At 45.1% G+C, this 13,130-nt stretch overlaps 1 protein-coding gene across 1 annotated transcript in view; it reads right to left on the bottom strand.

The window, feature by feature from the left end:
- Positions 1-13,130, bottom strand: part of LOC147701696 (CD82 antigen-like) — a 208,604-nt gene that overhangs the window by 45,765 nt on the left and 149,709 nt on the right. The window lies entirely within an intron of this gene.

Raw genomic sequence — 13,130 nt, 5'->3', positions numbered from 1 at the left:
GGCCGAAGAAACTGCTGAAAGCTCACGCACTTTCCTCTCTGCCTCGGCATAATGGAAAATAAACGCGCACTCCTCACCTGACTGAAAAATAAATGTGCAATCTATCACATAGCACATTCTTCCCAGATAAGCACTACTCTTAACAGTGTTTTCTGCCATTTTACTTCACAGCAGTGGTAGAAAGACTTGTAATAACTGGACAACATAGGAAATGTGAATGCTTATCTTAAAAATGCAAATGCTATTGAAAAAAAAATTCATTGTTTTCCCGTGCTTTCTGTTGTACCTTTTCACCTGCGACCCAGTACCCATGTACTTCCCCGCTGTTCTCTTTGGTTTAGGGGTAGCAATAAAAACAAACTTGTAAAAAACTGCAGCACACGACGGGCATAGTTGCAATGATTTTGAACAAGATGGAAAAAAACAGCGGCTTGACACTTTCTCTGTAAGATCCGTTGCTTTCCAAACTTTTCGCTTGATATTGTCAGTCACTGTCTCATTCACATGCACTTGGATTTTTATTTATAAAAAAAAAAAAATCGGAGTTGGAATCTTGTATTTTCTCTTTCACGATGCCCACGCCACTTTCTTCACAGAAGCAGTTGCATACGGAGACCCTATTCGGGTCTCGGTGAACACATGGTTAAAAAAACCCTCGTAAAACAAATAAAACTTGAGTAGAAACGTGCAATTAAGTTGCAAAGTGGAGTTGTGCTGGGCTCATCAACACCTGCACTCCCTCCCGAGATCAAAAAACTTGTAACAAGAAGAAACGGGGGCGCCTCGCGCAGCAGGAGAGTGGAGGGGTGCCTGCGACGGATTCCCTTGCGGGTGCGAGCAGCAAGGCACCATAATTGTTAACATATGGCGCCAGGATGCTCGCTCCCGCAAGGGAATCGCCTAACATGTGTGCGTAGCCATTCAAAGCAATGCAATGCATGCACGATTTTGCCCACAAAGCTGTGCCCATTGCTAAAGGTCTCCTTCCCATGCAGCGCATGCGTGCTGCATAGGCGAGACCTAAAAAAAGAGACAGAGTCATTTATAAGTGGCTGGGGAGAATAGTTCAGCAAATTTAAAGTAATGAGATCTGGAGTGGGGAAAATTGAAGGACTAGCCCAAATATGGAAGGGAGAGCATTGTAAATTGTAAATTGATACTTGTATAGTGCACTACTCACCCGCAATGGTTTCAAGGCGCTTGTACGAATACCACTGTGGAACCCATCCTGGCTTTCCCTGTGAGGCGTCCACTCCTGTGCACCCCCAAGGTGGAGGCCAGGCATCCTTAGCGTTGTGGGGGCCGTTGTGGAGATTAAGCAAGCTATTGCCCAGAGTTGCAGCATGGGACTCCATGATTGGAATAGGCACCGAGGCGAGAATTATCAGGTCTGTGGAATATTTTGAGCCCAAGACCCGCCAAGGCGGGGAATTGAACCCTGGTCCCGGGCCAGCCCTCTGCATCAGGGTATGCCGCTCTAACCATTGAGCCACACTTCTCCGCAAAAAATCTTATAGCACGTATGTAACTGGGGACCCCTTAAGTTGTACTGTAGGTATGCAGTTGTTGTTTCCAATGGCCCTGTCATGCCATAAAGAAGACAGGGGTTGCTAGGGTTCTTATTCCAGAGGAACTGTCTGTAGTGTTTAGCAGTAGGATGTAAATGTTGCTTTGCACTTACTGACAACTATGACCACGAATAGCTCAGAAGATTGTAACACACAAGAAGAGACAAAGAAGGATGGGGACTTTTCTTTTTTAACTTGAAGAACAGGCCATCATCTTCGTTGCATTACTGTGTATGGCACACTGTGGGCAATATTTCTTTAAAATATGATCCAGGAATAGCGAATCGTTATATTCTTCAATGACAAACATTCACAGGTTAGACCATGGCTTTGAACTTTAGAGGGAAGCATAAATAGATGTTTCCGCAGAACTTGCAGAAGCAAAACTATTTGGGGGGGGAATGGACCGCACTGATGCTAGTATGGTGGGGCTTGGGTGGTGTAAGGTGGGAGTAGGGGAGTGACACATTTAGTGGCTTAATTGCACCTGCAAGCAATCCCAACTTCCGCACTTGACCACACTGTGTGATAATGTGCAATTGTTTTATTTTACTTTGCGTATTGGCATTATTGTCTGGGGGAATGGAGGCAGCGGGAAGGGGAGGCTTGGGCATACATTTTATGTTTCTAAATTATTGTTTGAAAACTGTCAAATAAAATAAAAACAAATCTCAATGCACTTGCATAATTTATTGTTAATTTTCAAGGGACTTTGTTATATTTTTACACGTTTGTTGCAAAATAAATGTAAGAACACTTTAATTTTTAAAGACAAGTGATGCACTTCAGCTTCTGTGCTTCTTTATTTTTTTACTTCAGTTTGATTGCTTCCCATTTATTTAATATCTTTATAAGCATTAGTGTTTTCTAAAGTTAACAGCAACCTAGTGCTGCTTTTTAACAAGGGTTGGCTTGGGTCCCAACGCAAACTAGATAGGACCACTCTTTAAATTGAATACACACTTGGTATCTAGTTGCATTAGTAATCTGAAATTATTAGCAATAAACGAGCCGATGTCTCTAATTCACAAGCCTGTGTGATTTATTTCACTTTTCTTCTTAGAAGATAAGTGAAGTAAATCACACAGGCATGTGAATTAGTGACATCGGCGCGTTTATCGCAAAAAATTTCAGATTACTTATGCAACTAGATACCAAGGGTGTATACAATTTTAACCAGGGGGCGCATATAAAGATCAGTAGGGCTGCAAGTGGCCCCAGGGCCGTCCTTTGAGGAACACTGCGCTAGATGGATAGATGGATGTAGGCCTTGTTTAGTCCACCTCAGGAGGAACAATGGTTAGTTGTTAAGTTCCCATCGGACCTGGCAGCAGTGGTTCAAGCAGCTATCCATGTTTTAGACTGGCTTTGCAGTGTTACATGAGACTAAGTAATGCAAGCAGGACATGAAGGTGATTGGCAGGTCTGTCTGGCTGTGTCCTGTAGTAAGATACTTCAGTGTGCCCCCTGAATTTCAAACCCACAATATCAGTGGGACAGAATATTAAGTATTGAAATAAATATTCAAAGGTAAATCAGTCTAGATGTTCTCTACCTAACTCCACATACATGTACCTACTCTGTACACACACCCTCAAGGTACACAGATGCAGAATTAGGAATACTAAATCCATACTTCCCTATATGAACTTATGTTTCAATATTTTGGCCCTCAATATTCTGTATTTGATATACTTGTATCTTGATATTGTTGGTGAAGATGTTCAGTAGTACAAACACATATTCTCTGTCTCAAAATGCCCCGTAACAAGGATTTCCCGATCCTCATTCTCAGAAAAAGCTTCCATGTGCCCACTATTGCCACTTGCCACCAGCACACAGGTCTGGCTAGCCTCAGATCCCTGCAGTCACAGCCTTGTCTGCAAGATTCAGGCCTGGACTTTAAACAGTATAGTGCATCATTGGTGCATGTGATTGCAGCTATTAGGCACTGAAACTCATTATTAAAGACTGGGACTCATTTTTTGCGATGCAACCTTAACATAGAGCAAAAGACAAAACGTCAGAAAAGGGCGAAAGAAGGAGGAAGACAAAGAGTGAGTGAGAAAAAGTGACAAAGGAAGAACACAAGTATGAAAACTACACTCCAAGAGTAGGATAAAGAGATAGGAAGGAAGGGGGTAGAAAGAAAGAAGCATGAGGTGGAATTAAGACAATTCAGCATTGGAATGTATCAACTGCAGAATCAGCAGGGGGCATATTACCAAGAATAAGCGATAATTATCGCTAAGCTTGGTTAGCGGCTATAATTATATCGCCGTGCTTAACCTATTTTCATCGCTTAGAAGCCTTGCTATTATCAAGGTTTATCTCCTAAGCGATAAAAATCGGCCGAAATGCATGAATATCACTGAAAAGTCAGCGATATTTATGCATTACCGAGCTAATGCTCTTAGCCATGTTATCCACCTACCATTGGATAACATGGCTAAGAACCGCTCTGGGAAGGCGTTAGCTTTTGGAGATAGCGCGAATATCTCCAAAAGTAGGTAATAGGAGATAGCGATGTTAGCGACTGTTTCCAGTCGCTAACATCTTGGCACACCCACTTTGCATGTCATTAGCGATAATTATCGCTGACATGCAAAGTGGGCCCCAAGATGATCGCTATCTCCTACTAGCTGTTGCTAACTGGTGTTAGCGACAGCTAGGTAATAGGGCGATAAAATTATCGCCGCTTTAGCGGGAAAATTCCCGCTAAAGCAGCGATAAGGTCCTTGGTAATATGCCCCCAGATTCGGCTGTGGGCTGGAAAGAAAAACTTTGGACCCCTTCACTTATGTTTTTGTAAATTTGACACTGCGCTACTACGAGGCATCCCAGCCCAGCAACTCAACTTCATGCAGAAGTGGAACTGTGGCAAAGTTCTAGCCCTTCTGGCCAAGGCTACTCTCACTGCAGCGAGGTGCAGCCAGGCCAGGAAGTAGCATAGAAGCGCTTAGCATCTGAAAGTGGCAACGCCTATATTCTGGGAATGTGGAAACTGGGAATGCCTGTTATTCAGCATGCTAAACTTGCAACATGTGTCATAGGTCATGTGAAAAGTTCAATATCTACTAGTGGGTTTGTGCCGAGGTGGTCGGAGCAGGTAAACGCGGTGGTGCGGCCGCGGCCCGCTCTCACCCCACATACCTGCACCGAATGCAGCTGGGCATGTGGGACTGCCAATGCTGATTACTGGATATGTGGAAAATGGCAATGCCTGTTAAGGGCCTAAGGAAACTGGAAATATTGATTGTGGATCATACGAAAGTGGCAGTACCTGCTGCTGGGCAAGTGAACCTGGAAATAGCTGAATTTCTGAACATAGTGGAAATGTAATATTTTCTTTACTAAGGGAGACGGGAACCAGCAGCACTCATTCTTGCAAAGTTGTTCGTCAGTCATAACACATATGACAAATGTTACTGCTTAACGCACTTTAAAATGCCCCATTTGCACAGTATCTCTGAAAATAAGATATGCTCAATCTTCTACAAGTAGTCGCATATGACCAGAAAGGCACTCAGCAGAGAGACACGGACACCATACCGGGGAGCAAGGATAGAAAGAACAGGAGACAGGGGTCCTGGCAGAGGGATAAATGGACTTTGATTAAGAAAAATGCAGACATTGTCAAAGGGAAATGTGAACACTACCAGGAGACACAGGCAGGGCCTGTGCAGATCACACACAGGGACCAGCAGAGTGGCATGGTCAAAGGACAGTAGGAGACTGACGCTGGGATAGAGAGAGAGACTGACATACAAACTGGGACAGGTATACATTAATGCACACATTGGGACTGGGGGCACTAGCAGAGGGTGACCTTGACAAGGACATCGGGTCCGAAAATAAGGAAGAGGCCAACAAGGGATGGATATTGAAACAGAAAAGCTTGATCCGGACTCGCCTAACCAGACCACTACCATCTCCCATACTACTGTATTAAACTACACTTTCAAACATTACTTTGGTCGACGAATATTCCAGGTGCTGCATACATCCATGGCCGTTAACAGATCTACGACTCCATCTTTAGGGGTGTGGGGTACATACTTGTAGTTTTACACAATCGGAATATCATACTCTGCTGAACACCTTGGCAAGTCCCCTTCTTTCTGCACTACACCAGGAATCTTGAGGTCATCCTTTGCCATCTATTTATGAGAATGAAGCCAGTCTGCGCAGGTTGGACTCACGATTCAGAAAAGGGGGTGGTGATGAACAGAGTGTCTGAATTAAGCAGACCACTCTTACCCAGTCTAAAGATCAGGGCTTGATCCATCACCGTTATTTATCTAACTGCACCATCCCAGCTCAGAACCTGGCTATATGCAAATCAGTCTGTCCCTGGCCCAGTGCATCATGGGAACAGGGCAGACTAAACTACCAAGCCAATTCTTCACCAGAAAGGAGACAAGCTACCGGGGAACGGTTTCTGGCATTTCATGCCAGAAACCGGTCCCCGGTAGCTTGTTTCCTTCCCAGTATAAGAATTGGCTTGGTAGTTTGGTCTGCCCTGTTCCCATGATGCACTGGGCCAGGGTCAGACTAATTTGCATATAGCCAAGTTCTGAGCTGGGATGGTGCAGTGAGCTAAAAAACGGTGATGGATCAAGCCCTGATCTTTGGACTGGGTAAGAGTGGTCTGCTTAATTCAGACACTCTGTTCATCACCAGCCCCCTTTTCTGAATCATTTTTGTCCACCATAAGCGTGGAAGGGTATACTCAGATGTGAGTCCCTAGCTCATTGCACCATCAGGATTCAAGCAAGCCGGGCCGAAGACGGCTGAAATGCCAGAAACCGGTCCCCGGTAGCTTGTTTCCTTCCCAGTATAAGAATTGGCTTGGTAGTTTGGTCTGCCCTGTTCCCATGATGCACTGGGCCAGGGTCAGACTAATTTGCATATAGCCAAGTTCTGAGCTGGGATGGTGCAGTGAGCTAAAAAACGGTGATGGATCAAGCCCTGATCTTTGGACTGGGTAAGAGTGGTCTGCTTAATTCAGACACTCTGTTCATCACCAGCCCCCTTTTCTGAATCATTTTTGTCCACCATAAGCGTGGAAGGGTATACTCAGATGTGAGTCCCTAGCTCATTGCACCATCAGGATTCAAGCAACCCGGGCCGAAGACGGCTGAAATGCCAGAAACCGGTCCCCGGTAGCTTGTTTCCTTCCCAGTATAAGAATTGGCTTGGTAGTTTGGTCTGCCCTGTTCCCATGATGCACTGGGCCAGGGTCAGACTAATTTGCATATAGCCAAGTTCTGAGCTGGGATGGTGCAGTGAGCTAAAAAACGGTGATGGATCAAGCCCTGATCTTTGGACTGGGTAAGAGTGGTCTGCTTAATTCAGACACTCTGTTCATCACCAGCCCCCTTTTCTGAATCAGGTTGGACTCACAGCTAATTGGGCGCTGCTTGTGACAAGAAGGCCAAAGATGTTCAGCACCAGCAACTCACAGATCTACGGGGATACAATTTCCATCCAGTCACCATCAAACAAACCCTGATGCACCATGGAAGAAGCTCTGTGAACTCATGGAAAAAACGTTGACAAGTGTTAGAAAGTTTCTTTCCACTTGCTACATCAAAATCATCGATGTCTTACAGCAAACTGGTTTTGTGAGCATCGGTTAAAGCCAATAGAGACTTTCATGTCATTTAAGGGGGACACAATAGGTACAAACATCCTCCCAGTTCCATTACAAATGCATTGATGGTAATCTCAAACCATGACTGGCGTCAGACCAACAGCCTTGCACCAAAAGTTCAAGAAGCAGCCAGGGTCCTCCGAAGCAACCAGCGACAATCTGCTCACACCACCAGTATCTTGATCAAGTCTTCAGCACTCGTTGACCATGACACACTCACCCCACAGTGTTCCACGGCTGACTATCTAGCGGCTCACTGGCCATCGTGCAGCAATCCACACATGATGCACATGTAACCCCAACACAACCTAGAAGCAATACCACAGAGACACATACAAGGTGTGAGAGATTAAATTGGTGCAGCTACGCTGAAGGATACTGGGGTCGGAGGACTCCAGAAGTTCCTCAACAAGATTCCAAGTCCATCATCAACGCCTTTCTTTGGAGAGTAAAGCTGTACAACCAAAGGTAACACTGGGCGCAAACCCATCCCTAACAAGCGTCAGCAGCCATATCGCCCTACCTATAAAAGAGAAGCTGGGCACACTTGGCCTCACTCCAATAACAACCTACTACCCTGCCTCCATATTGCTCTTCATTCTAGGGACCATAACATTAAATGTATATTTGTTGGTTAAATGTATAGTACTTTATGTCATCCATCAAATCAGAAATCATTCTAAATGCTTCTGATGGAAAATGAAACAGTGGTGATTGAGAGAATAAGTATTTAAAACGTCTCGCAAAATGATGTGCTTCACTCGATGTGCAGAGGAAAGAATTCACAGGCAGTTCGGGCTGGACAGTTCTGATTGAATCAAGGTCAAGACTAATTTACATGTGCTAAGTCGAATTTGAGGTGGCACAGAGAGCAAAATAATGATGGAGTGGGATGCGGAGTGATTACCAGTGGTTGAGATGAATTCAAGCATTCTATCCATCACTTTTTTGTATACTTTAATTTGTCGCCCTAAGTAGAATGGGTATGCCCAGACGCTGGTCCAATGCACACTGTGTCACCGAAACCAAGCTGTACCTGGCTGATGAGCCCTAACAAGGGGGAAACTGGTCCTGGGTACTTGCTTTCTGGCTCAAGGAAGACCGTTACTGGCAGTTTAGGCTGGACTGTTCCCACTGGAGCAGGTTCAAGACCGATTTGCACATGGCTGGGTCCAATATGTGGTGGCATGTTGTTCAAAGTAACACTGCGGTCTTGAGTGATTACCAGTGGCGATATTTTATATTATATTGTTTATATATTATATATGTATATGTTGATATATTTATATATCAAAAAGTATACTTTTATTTATTTATAATATACTTACATTATTAATATTTTGTAATATTAGTATATTTATATTATTTGAAATGTTGGTCACTTTTTATATACTTTAGAGGAAAGAATTGAATCAACCACTAAAAAAGACCCTATAGAAACGGTTTGTTGTGTCATTAGTAAGGAACTCAGCTTGCCTACGGTGAGAAGACTGCGCTACCTCCGAGCATTCGAGTCAAATCTAAAGCCGGAATCATCATCATGTTTTTCAAACTACTTCACTATAATTAGAGCTCCCAGTTTTCCGATTTTTCCGATTTTTCCAGATAAATACAGACAGAAAACTATTTATTTTCCTGTCTGTATTTATTTTTAAATACAGAAAAATACGGAAAATTGATCTTCTTTGGATGATTTTTTTTTACTGTCAATCACGAGTGCCAGGTCAGTAGGTGGACAGATTGAGAGGTAGGGAAGATGAAAAAAGACAATAGATTTTCTAATTAAGTTTAATTAAGTGCAGATCTAGTTACTTATGCTATTCTACAATGCAAGTGTTTTCAGATAACGCTATTGCACTGTATACTGCTGACACCTTTTGGACATCAAATGCGAGTACACATTTATCATTCAAATAAATGTGCAAAAATACCCAGTGCAGCTTCATTTATACAGAAAAGACAAAATAAAAATGGATGAATACAGGAAAATAGTCTGAAGTTAAATATGGATAAATAAAGACATGGCCTGCGAAGGATCAAACCTATTCTTAAATAATTCTCTAAAAATGGTCAGGCTGGTGCCTAGCCCCGATAGATGATGGCCGAGCAATTTATTCGTACCCTAAACTTATAACGTATTTGCCCAGAGGCCTTTTTGCAACTCAAATGGCATATATATATCCAGTACATACTCCCCATCTAGTGGTAATGGTGGGAATAATACCATAAAACTGGGAGCCCTAACTAAAATCTCCCATTCACGAGAAACAGTAACGTGCTATTCCCACCATTACCACTAGATGGGGCCTCTGGGCAAATACGTTATAAGTTTAGGGTACGAATAAATTGCTCGGCCATCATCTATCGGGGCTAGGCACCAGCCTGACCATTTTTAGAGAATTATTTAACGAATAGGTTTGATCCTTCGCAGGCCATGTAGAAAGTGTCACAGGCGTCTGTATAACACTTGCTTAAGGAGCCATAGCGGCTGGTAGACAACTTTTCTTGGACAGTGAGTGTTCACATGTAAACCCCACGGGAGAGTGATGAAGAAATAATGGAAAACAGCTGCTAAACTCCGAAACCGCGCCCCACCCTCGCCTCCCTACCCCAGCCTCCAAACCCTCCTCACAGGATCCCCCCTCTATGGCAACGCCTCTAGCAAAGCTCTGTGACTCAACCCAGTCATGGCTTCCCCGGGGGTCAAGTGGTTCCCACCCGCAATTGGAGGTCTCCATGGAAACCAGCACTGTCATGGGCAGGTGCACGAACTTGTTGCGCCTTTGAAAGGATGCCTTCCAGCTGTCAAGATTTCCAGGGAACACGTTCCCTGCAAACCTAGCCAAACAAAACCTAGTCCGTAGAGCAAGTTAAACAAGGATCGTCCGACAAGAGACAGGCAAGGGCAGGGGGGGAGTCACTGCTCTCACTGCCAACTTCTAGGCGCAGGGCCAGCAGCACCTATCAGCCCAGAGTGACAACCGGGAGAGGCAATCCTCAAAACAACCCTCATTTCTAGAAGAAATTCCATCTCTAAAACGTGTCCTGATATACAGGTTTTTTGCTGCGTGCTCTCCGGCTCCCGATCTACACGTCGCCTGCTGGCTGGCAGACGGGCGTGTTTGTGTTTCCCTGGAGGGAGACGCCACGAGAAGCCTCAAGAGTGGTGGGAAGTGCTTTAAATGGGCAGGTATTGTCTGGTACTGAAGCACCAGCACTTCTTTAATTTGAAAGGGAGAAACCTGCACTTTCCAGCTCTGCTGCAATACATTTAATGGGCAAATACCAGCATTTCTCATGAGCAAACGAGTACTGTGGATAGTAAGCAGGGGTGGACAACAAATCCGTTTTGCCCACTCTGCGTTACGCTTGTAACGCGGTGTTCTCGCAAAACTTCGCCAACCGCCACATGGCAACGTTTTTTCTTGGCTGCAGCTCGCCAACATTAAGTTGCCGAGTGAGAAATGGCACCCCCATGCGCTATTTTCAGGTGCGAGAGCGGCACCCAGTGTGCTTTTCTCGACGCTGACAGTCATGACCGTTCGCAGTGCGAAAGCTGCTGCTCATGTAGAAAATCTAGGCAAGAAGCAGCGCCTGCTGGTGTTCCGCCAGGTGCCATTTGCGCTCATTTTGCAGCGTGGAACAACCTCTTGGCGCTAAAAATCATTGCGAGCAGCGCAAGTTACCAATTTCCCCCCGCCTGAGGAACTCTGCAGAGTTTTTATGTCTGCGGAGTTAAACTCCGCGAGTTTCGCCCACCACTAAGTCACTACCAGCACTTCATCATTTCCATTGAAAGCACTGGTGGTGGGTCATGCAAAGTGTGTCAGGATTTCACATTATCTAGAGTAGGAGCAGTTCTCTTACCGACAATGACTGGGTGCAGGGGTGAAAACAGAACTGGGCGCGGCACTGGCATAGTGCTGCATTGAAATCCCGGAAACCCTAGGCGGTCCACGGTAGCGCAAGCTTCACACACACTGTGCACCAGTGTGAGCGTCTCCACTCCCTACAAGTGCCTAAAAAAGCTACTTAAAGAGGAGAACTAAGTTTAGCTCAGTAAAATTCTGTGGCAACTGTGAAGTAAATGGTTAAGAGATATCGAATTTCTGGTACACTGCACCCAAAATTCAAGTAGACTTCATATGATGGTCACCATGTCTGGAATCATACAGCCTCAAGGTACATCATCTGCCTTTGATGCAAATCAGGAGCCTTTCCTAAGAGCCCCAGATGAGAGTTATGAATCGGTGGCTGGAGTTTACTGCTGGTGATAAAAGTGTCTCTGAGGCTCTGTATTGCTCTTGATGGGAAAACAGGGAAGGCTAAATAAACAATGTATCATGTGGGTCCTGGTGCTGGCTGGGGTCCAGAAGTGGCCATAGGTCTGGGCGTAGGTAGTACCAACCCCCACTATGTCCTACCCGGCGTGGACTAGCAGCCATGAACTTGGGTGTGTGCAGTGCCTGTCCCCAAATATACGCAGTCCCTTTAGTCAAAAAACATGCTTCCATCTTGTGTTTCATCAGCAGCAAGTAATGCACTTCGGCTCTTAACCAAAGGTGACGTACATATGAACTGCGCAATAGTGGTCAGTTATATCTAAAGGTGAGGGCTAAACTCCGACCATTGAACACTAGCAGGATGTTCTTGATGGGATGAAGCCCATCCAGGAATAATAGTCTACGATCACAACACATACACCTCTATGAGGAATACAACCACACATTTATAAGCTAGCAAGAGCAGGATATAGTTGGGCTTGCTGGGTTCTTCTGTCTTTGGCCTCCCCAATTGACCTGCGTGCTGATCGCCGTGCTTTACCTCAGGTACAGGATCATTCCGTCAGCTAGGAGCTCTACAGTAGAGGCAGTGCAGGTCAGATAGTCATGCAAAGGGAATCGCCCCTCCCTTCTCGTCAGTAAAAGAAGTAAAGGTTTGACCCCCGGATTCCGTCTGGAATATCTAGACTCATGTCTGCAGAATTCCAAGGACCGCGCTGATCTTGCAAAAACAGATAGGGTCCTATTGCACAACCCACCCACCCACACAGGTCATGACTGCCCCAAGTACTTTTCATTACCCATCCATCAGCACCACGCCCCCTGACAGAGTTGTGACTATCCCAGCCTCTGGGGTGGTCTGGGGAGCCATGCCCCTTTAAAGGTTCACCCACCAGAGCCTCAGGATAGACCTACAGCACCAGTCCTGTTCAGTCCTAGTCCTGATCTACTGAATGCTATTCAATTGTGTAATATTTAATTTTGCCATGAGAATAAAGTACTTTCTTTAGTAAACAGATAAGCACTGGGCTGGACAACCATTTGTGTCCGTCGGTTGACTGTTGAGTTCTGAGATCTTATCCCGCACGCTACCTCAGCTGAGAAGCCTTTGCTTCATCACCCTGGATATCCTGAGAGTCAAGTGCAAGATGGCTTGTACTTGGCCCAGTTTGCAGAGCCCTAGTAGGACAGGCCCCAGGACACCAGAGGCAAACACCCTCAACCGCCACTGCATGAGCCAGGTAGCCCCTGTCTGCCCATTGGCCTCATTTGAGATTTGATACAAGAACACTGTGAAACTGTGGAAAGACGCATACACTAGTTTAAAAACAGGAGCACGCAATCTGAACATTCCCATGCATCGTATAAAATCCATACTCCATACAATGCCCAGGCCTGACCCAAATCCGCTCTTTTGTGATACTCTCCTTCTTCCTGCAGTTCTAGCCTAAATTGCTATACAAAGGAACCACACTACTCCCACTGGCTTCTGGTGGAATTCAGGATCAAGTTGAAAACACTGCACTTTATGCATAAGCCATACTAGAGCAAAGGGCCAGACTACCGTCAAAAACTAAAGCAAACAAGAAAGTATAGGGCGGAATACTTGAATTAATTTCAGCG

Source organism: Lissotriton vulgaris, chromosome 7, assembly GCF_964263255.1.
Source record: "Lissotriton vulgaris chromosome 7, aLisVul1.2, whole genome shotgun sequence".
NCBI lineage: Eukaryota > Metazoa > Chordata > Amphibia > Caudata > Salamandridae > Lissotriton > Lissotriton vulgaris.
The sequence above is the reverse complement of the archived record's forward strand: the minus strand, read 5'-3'. Positions and strand labels throughout refer to the sequence as shown.